Genomic DNA, 22,294 nt, shown 5'->3' with positions numbered 1-22,294 from the left:
CTGGCTGCAACCATTTTAACCGTGGGCAGCTGAAGCTGCTGTCTGTTCACTTCCTGGATTTACACAGACACACAGAGGCACACCTCCAGCTCTGCAGCTCTCATTGGCTCTCTTATGACTCACTCCCTTCCTGGCAAACTCCCACGAGAGTGAGAGAGCTGTGTATAATGTCATAAGCCTAGGCGTATTATCAGACAAGAAATAGGAAGTGGGCTGTATAAGTTATTTACTGGCAGAAAAAAATGTTTTACTATCCAAAAGTTAAAACAGCAAGGGCAGAAGATTTAATAGATGAATAGTGGAAAAAATTACTGAAGTTCAGTTTTAATATACAGTATAACTGCATTCACTGATGTTTCTAATATCTGCATGGAGTTCAGCTTTAAAGGGTTTGTTTACCGTTGCAGAAAAAAAAGGTGAACTAACACTGGACTCCCTCCCAATCCCCCGATCCCCACTGTACAGATCAGTTCACTGTGACGGTGCTGGCCAATCAGAATGGATCTGGTCCGTCCTGGAAGCATTACATAGACAACAACGAGAAGAGCAGTGAATTCCAAATCCTGTTTGCTGGACCGGCTGCTGGGATGTTGACAGCTCAGCAACCCCGGAGGTAAGTACAGCGGGGACCAAAGGGGCGGGGAGAGGTTTTATTCAACACATTATTTTAGACACAGTGATGTCATGTCATCAACCCCACCCAAACACTTCTCACTGACCAATGAAAGTACCTCACTGGCCAATAGGGGGCAGACAAAGCACAGCTTCAGGAGGGTTGAAACTAGAGTCAGAGGTGAACACAGAAGAGGGTTTTCTGGATAACAATGTTAATATTGTACTGCAAACCAAGCAGTGGCGACTGGTGGGTTTTTCTTTGGGGGGGGGGGGGGGCGGCAAATAAACAACACCCCCAGCAAATGAATGAAGCAGAACCCCCCCCCCATGGTCCAGCACTTACCCGCTCGTGTGGCAGGGCTGTGGTCTCCTCTCCTGGAGTGTGGGCAGCTGCCGCAGCGGCTCCGGTGTCCGCACCTCCAGCTTTCTCCGCCGCGTGTCTCCTCTTCTGCCAAAGCGCTAGGCATCCAATAAGATTGCCTGATGCTTTGGCCAATTGGGAAACAGGTCTTACAGACCTGCCTCCTAAATGGCGGGGAGGAACTTTAGTGTAAGTAAGCTCCGGTGGGCAGAGTGAAACGTGTTGGGGTGTGGCCTGGCAGTGGTCCAGGCTGAGACTGACATTTACTATCGTAAAGCAGGTCTTGTCTTGACATGCGGCTCCTAGGAACAGTAGTGTTTTGTGCTGCCCTAGGCCTGACTAAACTCGTGCACCCCCTAATTTAAATATGACCCACCCCTTTCTGTCAAGACCACACCCCTTGCTGTTTAAGATCCGCCCTTAAATTTTCAAGTCCCGGCTGAGGACCTGGAGGGGGGGCAATGAATTCCCTTAATTTGCATAGATTTCCTCTCACTTCCTGTTTGGCTATGGGGCAGGAAGTGAAGGAAAATCTCTGCAATGGGACAGGGATGGTACAAAACCCTCCCTTACTCTATCAAAAATAAAAAAGTGTTTCCTATAGTTCTATTTTAAGTACAAATTTCTGATAATTTGATGGAGAGGACTAAGAAGATATAACCATGCCAATGGTGCAGCAGAAAACATATAGCACAGTGAGGAAGGTTTGTGGTCCAGGATGATAGGACAGTCAAAATTAGAAGCAGTGCCCCCCCGCCTCCCCCACAGTTGCAAGAATGCTAGCTTCCCGCATACCGGAAGCAGTGCGACCGCTTTATGAGGGCGCTAGACTAATTTGCTTCTCAGCCACGTCCGCCCTTTAATACTTAATAACAGTGTAGTGCAAGCCGGTGGGGACTCTTTCCGTGCTGCCCGCCTGCAAAGTGTTGGCCTAGGCCAGGATACAGCGTTGCCTAGGACACCTAGTCACTCTCCACCGATGTTAATAACGTATTTTCAGGCAGAAAGTTTATTTTTAGAAGTATAAAATGGATAACAGGTTCACTTTATAAAAGACGATGGATGATCAAGGAGGAGTGACATGATCCATGATAATAATGATTGGTGAGCGGCATGATACCTAATGGATACAGCGATGAGCTGCAAGGAGAATCAAAAAATCACGCATTTGAAACCATCAGATTCTCCCGATTGGTGTTTCAATTTACTGTGTGGAGGATCTCAGAAGCATCGGGAAATATTTGCATCTGTGTATTGTGAGTGAACATTATTCCATTTGTTTCCCACCAGTACACACATTGCTGTCACCTATAAACCCATCACATTGTAATCCAAATCCCAGCTGGTGACCACATCACTGTTATTAGGATTTGATTCCACTTGTAAAGGTGTTGCTGTGGTGACTGCATCTGTTATTTCACCGAAGATTATCATAATGACATATTTAGGAATATTTGTTGGAATAAAAGACTAGACTTCTTTTTTCTGACATTTGCAATGAAATTGTAAATATCGCCTTGAAATAAACTCAGATTGTGAGAGATAAGGCTCCGCCATAGCAGCAGGCATCCCTTCAGATCTGCCAGTGGTGATATTTCAGCACATCGCATGTTTATCATTTGAACTAATCATATATAAAGGTAACATTTGTCTAAAAGTATAACCCTGGTTCACATTGATGTGATTTGGCATGCGATTTGACTTTTCGAATTACATGCCAAATCGGCAGCAATTGCCGTAAATGGCAGCGTCCGAATCGGTGCGACATGGCTTTTGCGGCATCGCACTGATTCCCAAAAGTCATTTCTGTACTACTTTCGGAGATTTTGGAGTGCGATTTCCATTGACATCTGTGTAGAAAACCAAACAGATTTCTCTGAAATCGCCTCCGAAGTCGGGACTGACATGCAGGAATGAAATCATGTGAGTTCAGCTGAGCAGTCAGTGTGAACCAGGGCTAAAAGCAAAGCTTTTGTTTTTACTTTTGGATAGAGTGGAGAGGGATTAGAACACCTTTTTTCTGTTGAAAAGCCTGTGGCGTGCAAAACACAACCCAAAAACTCCACCCGGTGCAGAGAAAAATGTGCACACACATAAAGAGTGAAATCACAAAAAACCTCGACGGGTGCATACGTCAGTGGTCCTCCGAAGAGGACCCGTCTCTGATCCCCCGGGGCGTTAGGCTCCTGACAGGGAAAAGAGTTACTGTGGTCCATACAGCCGAAGCCATATGGACCCATCTTGGTCCAAGCAGCTGAAGCCACAAGGACCCAACATCCTTGGAGGGACTGCCGAAACAGAACCCTCCTCGGTGAGGCTCACCCGAAGGGAGACCCCATGAGAGCCGGCGAACTTAGCCAGAAGGCCGGGTCCACCAACTCCCAAGACTTTCAGAGGCAGGCCCGAGGACCAGCACCCTACTCGCCACACTAAAAGTGCAAGCACCAAACAGAAAAAGTGACAAAACAAGACAAACAGGGGAAAATAATAAAAGAAAGTGGGGAGAAGGAAGATGGGAGAGTGAGGAAAGTGACCAATGTGCTATACATTGGCCGGCCCTCCGGCCAGGAAACAAAAATTCCACTGGTCCTAGCCAAAAGGCCGGGCCCTAGCGGCAGGTGTCAAAAAGGTGTGTGTGGAGATCAGTGACCTGAAGGTGCCACACGATGAGTGCCCCTCAAACACTCGTGCAATGTATGGCAACCCTGGACTGCCACTCCAGGGGCACAGTCTCCACGGGCTTTTCAACGGTCCCTAGCCCCCGGTCCGGACCGGCAGCACCCTTCCCAGCCAGGAAGGTGGGAGAAGAGGTCGGGGAGAACCCACCTAAGCAGGCTCTACCCACAACCCCTATCTCTCCCACCTAATCACATTCTGGAAGTACTACCCGCTCCTTCCCGGTTAAAGAAGAAGCAAGGGTTCCCTCTAGAACAACTGACTGGGGCAGATACCACCAAATCCAGGCCAACGGCCAGGGACCCGGCCTCTTGGCTTCGACCTCATGCCTCTCTGTCCCGATCAGAAGGCTTCCACCTCCACGCCAACAGGCTTAGCGTCCGCCGACTGCCATCCCTTTCCCCCTGCCACAGGGTACCGGGGACAGTCAGCTTAGCACCACCTATTGGCAACTGATAAGAACAGATACTACACTTGATCTTAGCCAAAAGGCAGAGAAGGGATTAGAACACCTGTCAGGTTTTTACTGCTTAACACAATCTCCTGCGCTTTGGGGGCCAGTCTATAGATAAGTGGTGCAGCCAACCCTCTGGATAACATATGGAATGCCTGTGGTCTTGCTGCCCTCCTCAGAACAAAGGGTGTCCTTAGAACCGAAACAAAGAAAGTGGAGGGTGCACCGACCTTATACATTACCAGGATAACATTTTAGTAAAAAAATGTAACAGTAGTAGTGATACTCACAATCAAATGTGTTAAAAAACGCTTATCAGTACATCAGCAAATGGAGCGCTTTGGCTCTGAGGAAATGCATTTGCCATGCCGTCGGGTTCCTTTCAACATCCGGTCCAGGTTGCAGGTGTCTAGAGACACAGTTCCATTTGCTAATGTTTTTACTGCTGTCTGTGCCCCTGATAAAGAGATTCATCCTCTATTTGTCCTGTTTACCATTATCATTAAAAGTGAAAGTATCCAATTAAGGCACGCGCTTCAGGCTCAGGGTCGGACTTTCACTCTTTTGCTCACCAGTCATTCACTTATCAAAGACATTTTTTATGCATAGGAGAAAAAGGGCCTGATATCTCATGTCTATTCTAGCTTACTGGCTGGACCTAGGATCTGGGAGAGATTACTGATGAGATATGGGATGTGTGTCTACAACCTGGACCCATAACCTCTGTCTCTCAGTCGCATAGACTGTCCCATTTGTTTCTGCTACATAGGGCCTATCGTACCCCTATACAACTGTATTGCTGGGGAAGACGGGATTCCTCTAATGCTGTGGGGACGAGGGGTCTCATTCACCTAATCTGGCGCTGCCCCAAATTGCATAGGTACTGGGGGGATGTCACTGAGACTATTTCCTCAGTCTTTCAGGTTGGGGTCCCTTTGGATGCCCTAATATGTATTTTGGGAGCAGTAGATGAGGAAAAGTATATTCCTCCTATGAACATAGCTGTGATCAGACTACTATACTTGGCTCGTAAGCTGGTGGCTAGGTTCTGGCTGTCTCTGCATGTCCCGACCAGAAAACAGTGGGTGGAGCAGGTCAATCAGGTCCTTATCAGGGAGCATTTAACATATCAGCACAGAAATGCACTTAGACCTTTTTATTCCATATGGCAGGCGTGGCTGGAAACCCCGGGGGTGGGTTCGTTCCTGCCCACCTGACATAGCTTATGTAGCGCCCCCTTACTTTCAGTATGGGCACTACGCTAAAGTTAGTGGGGAATGGGAGATTTTTTTTGCTCCCATTCACAATTTGCTAAATTATGGGCTGCTGTCATTCCTGAACTGTCCTGTAGGTCAGTCTGCGCTCCAGGGGTGCTGATTTCACCCCTGGGCGACAGGTGGCACTAGAGGGGTTCTGGCAGAGCCACTTTTCCCCAGCAGCCAATTAGAGGAGTTTTCCCTCGCGGGGCATACTGGGGGAGAGTATATCTGGGGCAGACGCCATTTTGTGTGGTTCTTCGCGGGTTCCAGGTTCGGCACCCACCTTCAGGGTGTGCGCATCCAACGGACCCTGGCGATGGCCTACCAGGCCGGGGTCACATGCTACGCGGAGCTCCATGTTCCTGAAAGGGGCTCCAGTGACTTACTGGGTTCCCAGCTCTACTGAGGAGATCCCAGGCTGGATGCCGTTCGATGGGGGGTCGGCTTGAGGAGAACCTGGAGGCAGGTTGTCCAACAGGGCTTGAACGAACCATCGGGGATCTGGTGACCGGGACATTGACAGGTACACTTCAGCTGTCACCCAGTGACCCTTATTTAATCTACTGGGAGGATTCGCTCAATCCGTTCGGTTCACTTAAAGTATTAGGCCTGTGGCAGAGGCCCTAGAGCCAGGCCTTTGGCAGAGGACTGTTCCTCCCAGCAACCTAAAGTGACACTTCGGCTGCCAGGCTTGTGGCAGGAGTCTGTCCAGGGGCACTTCAACCACTCTGGCTAGAGTGGCGACGAACTGTAACGACTACTACTGTGCTGTTGAGAGCAGGATTGCTCGGTTCTTATCCAGGCTTGATACCGCAAAGTTCTCTATCACTTCATCAACCTTTTTTGCTATACCTCATGTTGATGTTGGCCATGTTGGGCCTGGAAATAAAGCATTTGAAAACCTTTATTCACTGACTGGACATTCGCTCACTATTTCGCTTACTACTCTACTCATCAACTGCACCCCTAGACAACACTGAGAGATAACTTAATATGCCGATCCCAACAACAACCAGCGGCTCCTGAGGGGGTAGCACTACACTTCTTTAGTACCATTGTCTCATGTATACTTTCTTCATACACAATGTATGGTTTCAGCTGTGGCAAATGTCTTTATTATGGATATGTGCTATATATTTTATTCTAATGACACAATAAAACCTTTTCCTGAGTTAAATAAAAAAGTGAAAGTAAAATTTTCATTTTAATGGCCAAAGACCAATGTTACCTATGCAGTGCCAGTTCATTGCGGATTAGCGTGCACACATACCAATTAGTACTTGGCGCCCAATGGCCTATTTAAACTGGTCTATCACTCTAAGCAGCTGCTGAATGATCTTCAGCTTGTTCCTGTGTTCCCAAGACCTGATCTGCTGTGCCTGCTTACTCATGTATGACCCGGCTTGCCTTTGGGCTTCGCTTCTGCACTTGCACTAGCTACTGTTACCTAACTACTGCGACTTTGGCTTTGGACATGATCTGCCTGCTGATTTGCTGCCTCGCTGCCCGGTTGCCGCTGACTGCTGCTTGTCTCCTGGTTCAGCTTCCATCGCTCGCTCTGGTGCCAAGCTGCTTCTGCATACTGTTCTGAGGACTGTGACTACCAGCTCTACCCAGTAGACATGTGCAATTTGTTTCCGAATTAGCGAAAACCTGTTTAACTAATTTTTCCGAATATTTGTAAATTTGAATACTCGAAAATACGTAGATTCGGAATCGAAAATCTGAAATAATAAATTAACTATAACTATTAAATTATAGGTATTGGAATTTCCTTTCAAATTTGGAAAACAACAAACTAATAATAATAACAGTAATAATAAAAAAAAAAAAACGTTTTATTATTATTATTATTATTTATTATTAATTAGTTCCGTTTAGATGCGAGGTTCGATATTGCAAATAATTTGTAACTTCAGATAAATTCGTATTTGTTATGTTCACTGACAGCTAAATTTGAAAGGAAATTTCAATACCTATAATTACCTATAATTTAATAGTTATTTATATTTAATTAGTTGGTTATTCTTTCAAATTTTCTTTCTTATTTTCGAATTTACAAATTTACGAACTTTTGAATTTACGAATTGTGATCATAACCAATGAAACGAGCAAACGAGCAGTGCACATGTCTCACCAGCTAGCTGCTACAGCACTCGTGCCACTCCTTGCCCATAGGCCACTTTCACACTCAGGTGCCGGCCGTGTTAGCGGTAAAGCGCCGCTAGTTTTACTGTCGTTTTAGCAGCGCTTTTCAGCCGCTAGCTGGGAGCTTTTAACCCCCTACTAGTGGCCGAAAAAGTGTTAACAGCGCCCGCAAAGCGCCGCTGCCGAATCGCTTTGCAGGTGCTCAGGCAGTGCTGGCCCTTGATTTCAATGGCAGGGGCGTTTTGGGAGCGCTGTATACAGCGCTCCTAAACCGCTTCACAGATTCTGCTTGTATGACTTTTTTTCCAGTCCCTCAAGCGCACCACCCCAGTGTGAAAAGCACTCGAGTTTTCACACTGGGGCTGCAGAAGAGGCAGTTTACATGCGCTTTTCAGACGCTATTTTTAGCGCAAAAATGCCTGTAAAGCACCTCTGTGTGAAAACACAAAAAAAAAAACATAGTATCAAGCGCTCTCCCCATTGATATCTCTATAGACCATAAACAAAGGATAAAAGTTGGGAACAATAAAACTTCAAACTAATTTTGTGAAAATTAAAAAATGAGGAATATATAGTGCTCATATGGAATTACTATAGTCCATCAACCTCTGTGTGAAAGAAGCCCTATACTCTCTGGGGCAGATCCACAAAAGAATTACGCCGGCATATCTATTGATACGCCGGTGTAATTTTAAATGTCCCGCGTCGTATCTTTGTTTTTTATCTACAAAACAAGATACAACGGCATCTGGGATCGATCCGACAGGCGTACGTCTTAGTACGCCATTGGATCTTAGATGCAATTTTTCGGCGGCCGCTAGGTGGCATCTCCGTCGAATTCCGCGTTGAGTATGTAAATTAGCTAGTTACGGCGATCCACGAACGTACGTCCGGCCGGCGCAATTTTTTTACGTCGTTTGCGTTCGGCTTTTTCCGGCGTATAGTTAAAGCTGCTGTTATGAGGCATACTCAATGTTAAGTATGGCCGGCGTTCCCGCGTACAATTTTGAATTTTTTACGTCTATCGCGAATAGGGATTTGCGTAGAATGACGTCACCGTCGTGAGCATTGGCTTGTTCCGGGTTAATTTCGAGCATGCGCACTGGGATACCCCCACGGACGGCGCATGCGCAGTTAAAAAAAAATGTTGTTTACGTCGGGTCACGACGTATTGACATAAAACACGCCCCCATTACATCCATTTGAATTCCGCACCCTTACGCCGCCAAAGATACACTACGCCGCCGTAACTTACGGCGCAAATTCTTTGTGGATTCGAAATAAAAAAAATAAGTTGAGGCGGCGTAGTGTATCTTAGATACGCTGCGCCTGGCGGAAGATTACGCGCAGGTACGTGGATTTGCCCCTCTGTCTCTACCTTCAGGAGGGTTGGGTGGTAGGTGCAAGACAAGCCTCCACAACATTCCAGTCTTCACCAGGTACATAGGGCCAAATCCTCAAAAGTGATACGCTGGCGGAACTGCTGTTCAGCCTGCGTATCCCTGTGCCTATCTTTGGAACTGATCCTCAGAAGCAGTTTTCCAAAGATAGGCAGAAGATCCGACATCTGTAAGAGACTTACACTGTCGGATCTTAGGATGCAGTACCGCATCCGCCGCTGGGGGCATTTTGTGTCGAAATGCCGCCTGGCGTATGCAAATGAGGACTTACGGAGATCCACAAAGCTTTTCAGCTTTGTGTTTTCTGCGTAAGTTTACGTTTGCATACGTAAAATTAGTTCTGCTTTTACAAAGTGTAAACTAGTTACACCTTGTAAAAACAGACCCTTTTTTCATATCGCCGCGATTTTTTTTAAATTTTGACTTTTTTTTTACGCGACGCAACTTTATTGTCCCGTCGCAATCCACAAAGCCCGGCGTAACGTAATTTCGCGCGCTGCCCGTCGGGAAAATTACGTCACGAGCATGCGCAGTACGGCCGGCGCGGGAGCGCGCCTCATTTAAATTGTCATCGCCCCCTGGAGAAGTGGACCGCCTTGCGCCGGGAGAATTTAAGTTACACGGCCTGAAATTTCTAGGTAAGTGCTTTGTGGATCGGGCACTTAGGTAGAAATTTTAAGGCAGTGTAACTTAAATGGGAAAAGATAAGTTAGGCAGGATCTTTGAGGATTTGGCCCATGATACTTACTGTTTGGCTATGGGACAGGAAGTAAAGGAAATTCTCCCCAATGAAACACAGATGACAACAAAAACTGATAGGGGTTATAACTAGGGTTGCCACCTCATCCCTTTAAAACAGAACACATATGAATTACACAGGTTCTGGGGCCAATTGAATGCAGATAAGGCAACAAGTGAGAGTTTAATTACCACATTAATAAGCCACAGAACCTGTGTAATTAATATGTGTTCTGTTTTAAAGGGATGAGGTGGCAACCCTACTCACAGGTAAAGGCTGAAATTTCCATTCACCCCCAGGGAAAGCTGTGCTGTCTGCTGGACAGGAGGAAAGAGATGGAGGGTGCACTGTGATGATCTCTTCCTCTTCCTGCTCCTCCCACCTGTCCTTCATCTGTGAAAGCCCCGACTGACTCAGCCAGACAGGAACCCGAGGAGAGAGAGACAGTTTTCCCCCAAATGCTGCATCAGAGAGGAGATTGGTGTGACACGTCCTGAGTAGTGTGACCACGTGTCCCGGATTGCCCGGGACAGTCCCGCATTTTGCAGTTCTGTCCCGGGCACCTTCAATCCACGACAATACAGTGTCCCGGAATGAAACTGACACAGCCACCCGATGAGCCGATGGTGGAAACTGACTGTTTCCCAGCCCAGGGTGTTCGCCCCGGCCAAATGCCCTGCAATGAACTGTGCCCAACCAGGACGCAGTAAAAGCTGGTTGTTAAGGTTAAAGCGGGGGTTCACCCTATATAAAATTTTTTTTTTTTTTTTTTCCCTCTAGCATTAAATTCGGCATAGTAGCGCGAGCTACAGTATGCCTATCTGTATTTTTTTATCCCCGTACTCACTGCGCTATTGTACATTGAAGATTCCGGGGAATGGGCGTTCCTATGGAGAGAGAAGGTGATTGACGGCCGGCCCTGGCACGTCACGCTTCTCCGGAAATAGCCGAAATAGGCTTGGCTCTTCACGGCGCCTGCGCATAGCCTGTGCGCAGGCGCCGTGAAGAGCCGAGACCTACTCCGGCTGTCTTCGGGGAGCGTGACGTGCCAGAGCCGGCCGTCAATCATCCTCCCTCTCCATAGGCACGCCCATTCCCCGCGGGAGTCGGAATCTTCAATGTGCAATAGCGCAGTGAGTACGGGGATAAAAAAATACAGATAGGCATACTGTAGCTCGCGCTACTATGCCGAATGTAATGCTAGACTGATGTTAAGGAGGGTGAACCACCGCTTTAAGCTAGGAAGCCGACATCCTTAACAACTGATGAGTCATCAGCTGTCAATGGGCTTCCCCGCTGACAGCTGAATAATAAAAAAAAGAAACTGCCAATAAAAACCGGCGAGGGGTCCCCCTCCCCTAGTCCATTCCAGACCCTTTGGGTCCTTTGGGGCTTCCAGATTCTGATAATCCCCCTGCCTGCATGCCACCACAACCACAAACCAGGGTAAGATGGGGACAATGTGCTTTGGGGTTGGGGGGCAGAGTCCGAGGGGTCTGGTATGGACTAGGGGAAGGGGGCACTATGTTTTTGGTGCTTTTTTTTTTTTTTTCAATAGCCGGATGCATGCAATTGCAACCGTGAGTCAATTTAAATGTGATTTGGGGGGCGTGGCCAAGCCGGCAAGGAAGATGGACGCTTAGTCTCACAGCTCCTGTCACCTCAGACAAACACAGTGGCTTGTGCGACAGGCTCCATCGCAATTGAGACCAGAAATCACCTCACTTGCTGGAGAGACCTTCCCTGCTTGAGCTCCAACACCGCCGGATCAAAAAAAACGCAGCCCGTGACCACCGTGGACAAATTTCCCGGACCTGGGGAGGTGTCCTAGGAAAGACCGCGGCTTCGGCCTAGTTGCGGAGCCGCGGCCATCTTGGCCTTTTCGGCGACTACGCCCGGCGGACACAACTGAGCCCCCTTGCTCCTAAACACCACATCACCTTCCGGAACGGAGACCGAACGGCCTGGGGACACCACCGCGGCATACCGCACCCTGCACCATCCTCCTGAAGGGCCGCAAGCCCAGCCTGGATATCGGGTCGGCGGCCATCTTGTGCCTCCCAGCGGCGGCTCCCGGCGGAGATATCTGCTCCCCCTCACCCCACAATACTCCATCACCCCCTGGACTGGGGACCGAACGGCCCGAGGACACTACTGAGGCGCACCAAAGCAGGTAACACCTACCTGAAGGGTCGAGAGCTCGGCCTACACTGGGCGTCGGCGGCCATCTTGGTCCTCCCTGTGAGGGCTTCAGGCGGACATAAAGGCTACCCTTTGCTTCTCAGCATCCTATCTCCTCCTGTAGCGGAGACTGAACGGCCAGGGGACATTACTGGAGAGCACTACGCCCTATACTACCTGTTAGGAAGGCCGCAAATTTATCCTAGGCCCTGTACTGGCGGCCATATTGGTCCTCTCTGAGGTGGCCCCCTGCCCCTATCCTCGCTCACCCAGACTCTCCAATAATCCACCACACTTTGCAGTAACATCCAGAAGGCATGGAGACACCATAGTTTTATGCTGCACATGGTTGGAACGGCGGAAAGGCCTGCAAAGTTGACCAAATCCCAGGCTCAGCAGCCATATTGGTCCACCTAAAAGGGACATACAGTACATTTGGCTATCTCTGCATATTCTCCTTCCTATCAGCAACACTCCCCCCCCACAGCCTACAGTTAGGAGATACGGAGGTATACAGCCTACAGTTTGCCCAGGAGAACTCTCTCAGGTGCGGGATAGCATGGTAACTTCATCTCGCTCTTCCTCGGCCTCTCGTTCCCGGTCCCCCAGAGAAAATACCACAGGGTCAGGGCATAATACGATGGACCAGCCCCGTGCCCCCCGTGGTAACATGGCACCCACCCGCCGGGGCTCTTCTCAGAATGCATCTCAGTTGCCCGCACAAACCCCTGCAGACATAGTGCTGACGGCCCCGGAACCGGAGTTATCCCCTCAGCTGACAAGGGGAATGGCGGACACCGGGAGTGCTGTATTGCCACAGCTTAGCATATTAGATTTAAGAGCAGTGGCCGCAGACATCAAGGACACTCTTGCAGCAGCAATAGCAGAACTACGCATAGACCTGCGCTCCCTTTCCGACAGGGTGTCGGCCACTGAACAGATAACAGATGAACATGAGGTAATTCTCCAAAAGTCTACCAGAAAGATAGATGACCATACCCTCCAGCTGAGGGAAGTCAACCGGCAGCTGGAGGACTTGGACAACAGAGGCCGACGCCGAAATCTTCGTGTGAGGGGAGTGCCTGAGATAATCGAGGGTGACCAGATCCAAAAGGAAGTCACTACCCTATTCAACTCCATTATGGGTAAACCCCCTCAAACCTTTATTGATTTTGAGAGAATACACCGGGCCCTACGCCCAAGGGGTAGAGATACAGACCCCCCTAGGGACATAATATGTTGTATGACAGATTTCAAACTAAAAGAAGAAATTCTGAGCCGGGCAAGGGGTCAGAGACTGCACTGTGGTGAAGCGCCGATTCAATTGTACCAAGATCTTTCAGGTATCACCCTGCAACACAGGCGTGATCTTAAACCACTGCTTGAGGCCTTGCGGTCGAGAGACATCAGGTACAAGTGGAAATTTCCCTTCTGTTTGTCAGCCACCAACCAAGGCCGGAATGCATCTTTAAGAGTGCCAGAAGACTTGCCCAAATTTTGTGAAACACTTGGTCTGCCTCCGATCTCAGTGCCCGATTGGTATGCACCATACCGCAGGTCCGTCGGGAGAAGAGGGAAACCACCTGAGACACCCATGGAAACCCAAGCTACCAGGTTCCGCAGGATGAGGTCCCCCTCAAACCCCAGAATTCCTCAGAATTCCCCCGGAGCAAGAAGAGAGCAAGATCACATCACCCCACCGGAGGCCAGAAGGGCCAGAAGAGACCACAATGAGTGAGCGGTGTGACACAGATACATGTATCCTACAGATCTCAAAAGTTCTACCAATCCCTGTTTGATGGGTTAGGTTTCTCCGTTTTTCTGAAGTTCTTATGGAAAAGTTTTTCCGGTTACGTAAACAAAAACAACTCTCATCCAAGACCCTGAATCCGAAACTTACTTACCTCTCTCACCCCCAGGTCACGAAGCTGCGTGGTTTTCCACATATGCTCCTCTGCTGACTAGTGTGGGGTTTTTTTTTTTTTTTTTTTTTTTTTTTTTGTCGCATAGGTCCCTCTCAGTGGCTAACAGCGGAGACATTCTGGCCTCAAAGAGTGTCCTATAAGCACCAAAGATGCACTTTGACCAAAGAGCAATACACTACCACCTCGCTCCAAATATACAGTCAACCACCATCCCTTGACCAATCCCGGTTAAACCACATCATTTAGCTCCTGAAGAACTCAGAGACTGATGTCCATGGTAACAGACTCCGGGTACTAGGTTTGTCTGAAAACGTTTTGCTGAACATTACACCTGGGTAGTGTAAGTAGGGGGTGGTTGGGGTTTTGTTTTTTTTTTTTTTTGTTTGTTTTTTTCCCATGCATCACCGTTTAAGGCTCAGATAATGGGGACAATATTAGTATTAATAGTGAATAGATATTAACTGGTTAATAGTTGAACAGTTCTACTTTTTATCCTGCTTTAATATACAGTATAAGTAGTGAAAGTTGTAATAATAAGAAATGTGAGATTCATTCTGAGAGATCTTTTATTATCTTAATGGTAGCCGTTCCTCATGACCCACATTCGGTCAAATGGCACAACTGGCACCAGGTGTGTCCTCAATAGGCACTCTGTCTCCTCTCAGTCTGAATCTACTCTGGGGTGACACGGCTAAATCAGTCACATTTTATTTCCTCTTTAAGAAATTTAGTTATTGACTTATAGTTAGAAATTAATTAAGAGTGCTTGGCTTTCCTGTGTCGGTTTTGGCCAACCCCCCAACAGTGGTGTACTGGTACTTCTGGGACTCTTTTAAGGTCCTGGGGGTCTGGTGGCCACTGTACCTTTCCGATTGTCCTCTGTACATAGAAAGTGAGTGGAGTATACTCCATCACTTAATCGGTAATTAGTTATATCAAGCTTTGTCGGCCTGCAATAATAGCACTGTTCTTTGCCCTATTAATTTATTCTGAGGCTTGTACTCTTCCTATTTCGGCCCCTTTCCTATCCTATACCCTTTTCCTTCCCTACCGAATTAGCGCCCAACAGACATGACACCGGTAACATCCCCCTCACCCACCTCACAGATGAGGGGACCTCTAAATTACATCAAATTATATTCTTTAAACATCAGGGGATTGAATATCCCCGAGAAGCGTTCACGCCTACTTTTCTCACTACAAAAAGAAAAAGTACACATAGCTTTCATCCAAGAAACGCATTTCCGTGCGGATGGAATTCCCAAATTGACTGACCGGAATTTCCCAATAGTATTCCACGCCCCTAATAACGAAGCAAAGTCTAAAGGAGTCTCTGTTTTAATCTCTAGACACTGTCCTTTTCAAGTCACGGATGTCCAGAGGGACCCTCTGGGACGATATATATTCCTACGCGGCACTATATACAACATGACGTACACGATAGCTAATATATACGCTCCCAATACAAAACAAGTACCCTTTTTTCGTTCAACCCTTTATCAATTAACATCCTTTCAAAGGGGCACCCTTATTTTAGGAGGGGACTTTAACGTTCCTCTACAACCAGACCTTGACACGTCCAACGGCTCCACTTGTTTGAAATTCAGTGCCTTGAAAGCAATCAAGTCCTCACTCTCCACCTTGACCTTACATGACACTTGGAGAACCCTTCATCCAAATGTGAAGGATTTCACCTATTTTTCACCACTTCACAAAAAATACTCACGAATAGACCACTTCTTCCTTACACAAAATGACCTTACTTCCCTAGTTAACGCCACTATAGACCCAATGCTGCTGTCAGACCATCACCCGATCACGATTCGGCTCTCGATCCCCACAAATCGTCCTAGATCGTCCATTTGGAGACTAGACGACTCCATTTTGCTGGACATTAATAACACCACTGATATCTCTAAAGTCCTGTCGAATTATTTTTCTGAAAACATATCAGAAGACACCTCTGCACCATTAGTATGGGCCGCCCATAAATGTGTGGTTCGGGGACAATTCATTTCAATAATGGCCAAACGAGCCAAGATGCGGAAAGCGCGCATTCTAGAGTTGTCAGACAAAGTTAAGGCCCTGGAACAAACACATAAACGAACGTTAGCTACCCAAACACACGAGGATTTATTGAAAGCTCGTGAAGAGCTCCTAGGGGAAATTAAGAAAAGGCTTGCCCGTAAACACACACTTACTAGTAAACTCTTCTATGAATATGGGAATAAGTCAGGCAAACTGTTGGCGACAGCCTTGCAAAAAAAAAAGGCATCCCACACCATCAATAATGTCACTGCCACTACTGGGGAATCTATTGTTACTAACAATGGAATTGCTGATCAATTTGTAAAATACCTCTCTGGGCTATACAACCTGCAAACACCACGTCAGCCAGATATTGCCCCAGACAGGATAACCTTGATAGAGGAATTTTTGTCAGAATTTTGCCCATCATACACCGCCCCTGAAGACATTGTAGACCTGGGCTCCCCAATCACCACTGAGGAAGTCACTTTAGCACTAAGCCAACTTAAGCCGGGGAAAAGCCCTGGTCCTGACGGCTTGCCAGTTAGTTACTACAAGACCTTCTCCAATATATTAATTAGGCATGTGCAAAAGGGAAAATTTCGTTTCGTTTCGTTTCGTTTTAATTCGTTATTTAATTAATTTCGTTAAGTTAGGTTCGTTACATGTGTTAAATTCGTTTTCGGAACTCGTTCGTTTTCGACCGAATTTCGAAAAATCCGGTCGAATTCGAAAATTCTCTCTTCGAATATAATTTCGAAATTCGATCGAAATTCGAAAAAAAATAAAAAAAATTCGAATTCCAAATCGAAAACCCGCGGACGAAATTCGATCGGAATTCCAAAAAAAAAAAAAAAAAAATTTTTTTTTTCGAATTCCAAATCGAAAACCCGCGGACGAAATTCGATCGGAATTCCCAAAAAAAAAAAAAATTTTTTTTTTTCGAATTCCAAATCGAAAACCCGCGGACGAAATTCGATCGGAATTCCAAAAAAAAAAAAAAAAAAAAAAATTTTTTTTTCGAATTCCAAATCGAAAACCCGCGGACGAAATTCGATCGGAATTTCGAAAAAAAAAAAAAAATTCGAATTCCGATAGAATTTCGTCCGCGGGTTTTCGATTCGGAATCGAAAACGTTCGTTCGGATTCGGTAAATTCATTAATATTGCAATTCGGGAATTCGTATGCATTCGAATGTCCGAATAATGAAAAATTCGTCCGAATTTCGATTCGGAACGAAACGAAATGCACATGCCTAATATTAATCCCCAATTTCCTGTCAACCTTTAACACCCTTCCGGAATCCCCTTCACGCACTAAAGAATTTTTAGAAGCTCACATATCTCTGATTCCCAAACCCGGCAAAGATGCCACACTTGTCTCTAACTATAGACCAATATCGTTATTAAATGTAGACGTTAAATTATATGCCAAAATAATCTCCAACCGTATTCTCCCATTGCTCCCCAAACTTATTACAACCGATCAAGTTGGGTTTGTCCCTGGCAGGGAGGCAAGGGACAACACCATTAAAGCCCTCAACGTACATTATTGGCTGTCCTCCTCAAAAAAAAAATGTGTTTTTTTTCTGTCACTAGATGCTGAGAAGGCGTTCGATAAAGTGGCCTGGGATTTTATGCTGGCGGTTCTAAGTAAAATGGGCTTACCGTTGCGCCTCACCCAAATGATCCAAGTGCTTTACTCCGATCCCTCTGCCCGGGTTAGGGTTAATGGCCACCTATCGAACGCCTTCTCCATAGCCAACGGTACCTGTCAGGGTTGCCCCTTATCCCCCCTTATTTTCGTCCTCACAATGGAACCCTTTCTCAGAAAGCTTCGGGCGAATGATGCTATCAAGGGTGTCGAGATCCGGGGAAGGCATTACAAAACAGCGGCATACGCAGATGATGTTCTGCTGTTCCTCTCAGATCCGATAACCACAATCCCCAATCTTTTGAAAGACTTTAAACTTTTCAAGACTTTATCTAATCTGCAAATTAATTTTGACAAATCGTTAGCCCTGAATATCTCTCTACCAACCCCAGTAGTCAATTTATGTAAACAAAACTTCCCCTTTAAGTGGGAATCCGATTATATCACGTACTTGGGCATTAAGATCCCCAAAGAGCTGAGTAAGTTATACGCTTTAAATTTCCTACCAGTTCTTTCAAACATTAAGTCGGACCTATTAGATTGGAACAACGGCAGATTTTCTTGGTTCGGTAGAACAGCAATCCTTAAGATGAATATCCTCCCGAGGGTCTTATACCTTCTTCAGGCGGTCCCGATCATGATCCCACAGACTTTTTTTGCGACTTTTAAAAAACATTGCAGAACATTCCTATGGGCGGGCCAAACTCCCAGACTAAGCTGGTCTAAACTGATTCAACCAAAGCACAATGGGGGCTTGGGTATACCCGACCTAGCCCTTTATCATAAAGCCTGTCTACTCACTAGGCTTGTTGACTGGCATCTCCACTGTTGCAATAAGGATTGGATTGCCTTGGAAAACGCATTCCTTTCCTTCCCTATTACCCATTTGCCATGGATAAAATACCGCTCGATACCTACAGATTGTCTGAACCACCCCTTAATAGGCCCCACTCTTCAAAACTTTAAGATGATATGTCGATCACTTAAAATAACTCCCTCCCCGGGCCCGTTGACACCTTTATCCCACAATCCGGATTTTATACCAAACATATCCTTTAAGCATCCAGTATTGGATCCCAAATCTCAGGCTATTCGAGCTCATCAATTTTTCCACAATGGAGACTTACTAACCTACCCAGAACTAACCAAATCCCTCCCTCAGGTGACCATGTCCGTATTCAAATATCTTCAAATCAAACACTTTTTCGGCCCTACTCAGACACACCGGAAATGGTGTAGAGATCTCTCACCCCTAGAACAAATATGTACAGCGGGAGAACCAAAGCGCCATCTAATATCCACATTACATGCACTGCTGATGCCGGAGTTAGCCCCTTCCTCAAATACACGTTCAGCCTGGGACAGGGATCTTTCCATGTCCTTGACTGACGAAGATTGGGACCTCATCTGGGATCACACACATAAGGGTTCTATTAATGTCTCAGCACAAGAAAATCGATACAAGCTTTGTACTAGGTGGTACCGAACACCAGAAAAAATGCATAAAATCTTTCCGGCGGTCTCCCCGTCTTGTTGGAGGTGTGATGGAGCGGAAGGTTCGCTTCTACATATCTGGTGGGATTGCCCTCCCTTAGTCCGGTTTTGGAAGGAGGTGCATGAACGTATTGTACAAATAACAACAATTCCAATAAGCCTTGACCCAGCGCAGTTCCTGCTACATCACACTCCCATTCCTAGATTGCAATACCGGAAATCACTAACACTCCACCTTATAAATGCAGCCACCCAATGTATCCCTAAATATTGGAAGTCTAAAACGATTCCAACAATTGATGATTGGCATGCACGCGTCGATAAGGTGGAGGAAATGGAGCGCCTCATTCATCAGGCCAAGGACACGCACAAGAATTACAGACAAACATGGTCACGTTGGTCACTGTACAGAAACCCCCCTACACAAGTAACACCCGTTACCCAGAGGAATCCTAACATAACATTAGGGGAGGCACTCACTCAAAAACCTAATAGTTAAATACTTTCAACCCCTCTATCTTTCATACAGGGTCATATACTTTCTTTGGATACAAATTCCGACTTTGCTCATCTTATAGGGTAAAAAGAAAAAGATAGAGCTATTTCTGGTAGGCCAAATACCCGCTGTTGCCTTTTCTGCCTTTTCGTACTATGCACGTCGGGCCTATTTGGCTCCGACTTTCACCCCTCCCCTCTCTGCGCTGCCCACAGAAAGTCCCCATTAAGGGGTGGGTAGGGCAGAGGGGGGGTCCCCGACACAAAAGTTTAGTGAAGAGCTACGATGCTCGCATTCCCCTACCAACTTGGGATTTAAGGATTGCACCTTGACACTTGATCTCTGGTTTTGATTCATTTATAATCAACAAATGTCGTTGATTTGTTGCATATGAAGGCATATTTATCTTTTAAGTCCATTTGTTACTATAAGAAACTGTCAAGACTACATCTGAAAAAATGAATGACATATCCATGTTTTGGCTTAAGCTGTATTGTTGAAAATATTCAATAAAATGTTTATTAAAAAAAAAAATTTAAATGTGATTTGACTTGTGTTTTTTTTTCTTTAGAAATTCAATTTTTGCTGCAGCATATTCTATACATGGTACACATGCACCACTTTACAGGCAGACTAAGGGGACCCCCAGGCACTATATTTAGAGGAATTGTTCATTTTTATTGTTGCACTTTAAACAAGATTAGAATCACTGCTCCTGAAAATTTGTAAAAACATTTTTTGCATTGATACATGTCCCCCAAGGCAGTACTCGGACCCCCATACCCATATTATGGCCAATTACTTGCATATAAGCATTTAAAATTAGCAATTTTTTGTGAAGGAGGGGGGTGTCCCTGAATGGCCGTTTGGAAATGTGGTCACCCTAGTCCTGAGTCCCAAGTCCCAGCAGGTCTCCTTCACCTCAGTCTATTCCATTGTCAGTATTCACTACAAGGGGGGGCACTCGGAGGCAGAGCAGAGAGGAGAAAGTCACATCCTCCTCCTCTGCCTGGGTTGGTCCTGGCAAACAATGTTTTCTCTGCAGCTGACAAAAGGCAGTGGTGGGCTGCGGATGCCCCGCGGTGGCAGCGGGTAGGTGACAAAATCAGTGGGGTTGATTCAGCCCTGTTGTTACTTCTATAGTTCCTGCCACAGCACCCCTGAAAGCAGGGAGCGGAGTGATATTCAGCTGTCAGGGGTGCTGTAGCCGGAACTATAGAAGTAGCATCGGCAAATGCGGCCTCTTCCCTGCTCACTCCGCGATCAGGGGCTGAACTCACAGCAAACTTAAAAGTAGTCCCACTCGCAAAGTAGCAGCGCTGCCTATGTTTATTACCCGAGGTGCTGAAATAGAGAACCTGCAAATCTGCTGCACATTCTGCTGGCAAAAAAAGTCCTGGGGTGTGTTGGATGTGCCTGGGCATTAGGGTGTGCCCAAGCACACCCCGTGCGCACGCCTATGACTACCCTAATGAAATGTCGATAATTTTTTTCCCACGAATAGAGCTTTCTTCTGGTGGTATTTGATCACCTCTGCGGTTTTTATTTTTTGCGCTATACACAAAGAAAGAGTGGCAATTTTGAAAAAAAGCTATATTTTTTTATTTTTTCTATAATAAATATCCCAATTTTTAATTTTTTTTATATTTTTTTCTCAGTTTAGGCCGATATGTATTCTTCTACATATTTGTGGTAAAAAAAATTGCAATGAGCATATATTGATTGGTTTGTGTAAAAGTTATAGCGTCTACAAAATAGGGGATAGATTTATGAAATGTTTTATTTTTTTTACTAGTAATGGCGGTTACCTGCAATTTTTGTCAGGGCTGCGATATTGCGGCGGACAGGTCGGACACTTTTGACACTATTTTGGGACCATTCACATTTCTACAGCAAACAGAGCTATAAATATGCACTGATTACTGTATAAATGTCATTGTCAGGGAAGGGGTTAACACTAGGGGGGCAATCAAGGGGTTAAATGTGTTACCTAGGGAGTGATTCTAACTTTAATTTTTTTTTTATCCTTTATTTAGAAGTCATAGAATTTTACATAGCCATTCGAAAGGAGATGAAAACTTACAAAACAATACAAAGGCACATTTCGGCATAGCTAGTGTATAACAACTACTAGGTCAACTTAAAAAGGAACATAACAGGCCTGTAACAACAGTACATAATTCCGGGTGATCAACCATGGTTTCTGGTGAATTCCCTGAGCAATTTTGTGTTTTTATTAGATACCCACCACCTTTTTGTTGCTAGGACACTGGCACAGCAGCCAATGAAAATCTGCCCCGACCACCAGCATCCTAGCAACCAAAGGCTCTGTGCATCATTGGTTGCTGGGACTCTGGCGGCTGGACTGTACAGCATAATTATTTCAGAATTATTTTTCCTATACGTGTGTATTTGGCTACAATTGCATTTTAACAGAAAGTTAAGAAGTGATTTATTTCATTGGATCTGTGCCCGGTGTCTGCGAACGGTGTTGGCGTTTTTGAAGTTATTGAGAGAATTCTCCTTCATCTCTGAATTGTACATCTTCCAGCAAAGTGGGGATTCACAGAATACTATAGCCCAGCCTGTGGAGGCTTCTTATCTAAATATATCATTAAACAGTGGAGTGGTGCTGGCAGATCTCCAGCCCTTTACAACTGCCGTGGTAAAAGTCACAATGAAATCTTTTACATGGGGAAAAAAAATAAGACAGAACCCTCGAAAGTGGCAGCTTCTTATTCATTGTACGATACGGCTGTGAGCTGTGTTTTATGAAATCCGGAGGAAGAGAGATGACTCGGGAATTAAGATAAAGCAAAAGCCTCTTGACGGGTTTTGATGTTAAGTGCATACTGGCGTCATGTC

At 46.0% G+C, this 22,294-nt stretch overlaps 1 pseudogene; it reads right to left on the bottom strand.

The window, feature by feature from the left end:
- Nucleotides 1–4,025: 4,025 nt before the first annotated feature.
- Nucleotides 4,026–4,156, bottom strand: LOC120938685 (annotated as a pseudogene).
- Between the last annotated feature and the right edge of the window lie 18,138 nt (nt 4,157–22,294).

This window comes from Rana temporaria, chromosome 4 (genome assembly GCF_905171775.1).
Source record: "Rana temporaria chromosome 4, aRanTem1.1, whole genome shotgun sequence".
NCBI classification, from domain to species: domain Eukaryota; kingdom Metazoa; phylum Chordata; class Amphibia; order Anura; family Ranidae; genus Rana; species Rana temporaria.
This window is presented reverse-complemented; position numbering and strand designations above follow the sequence as displayed.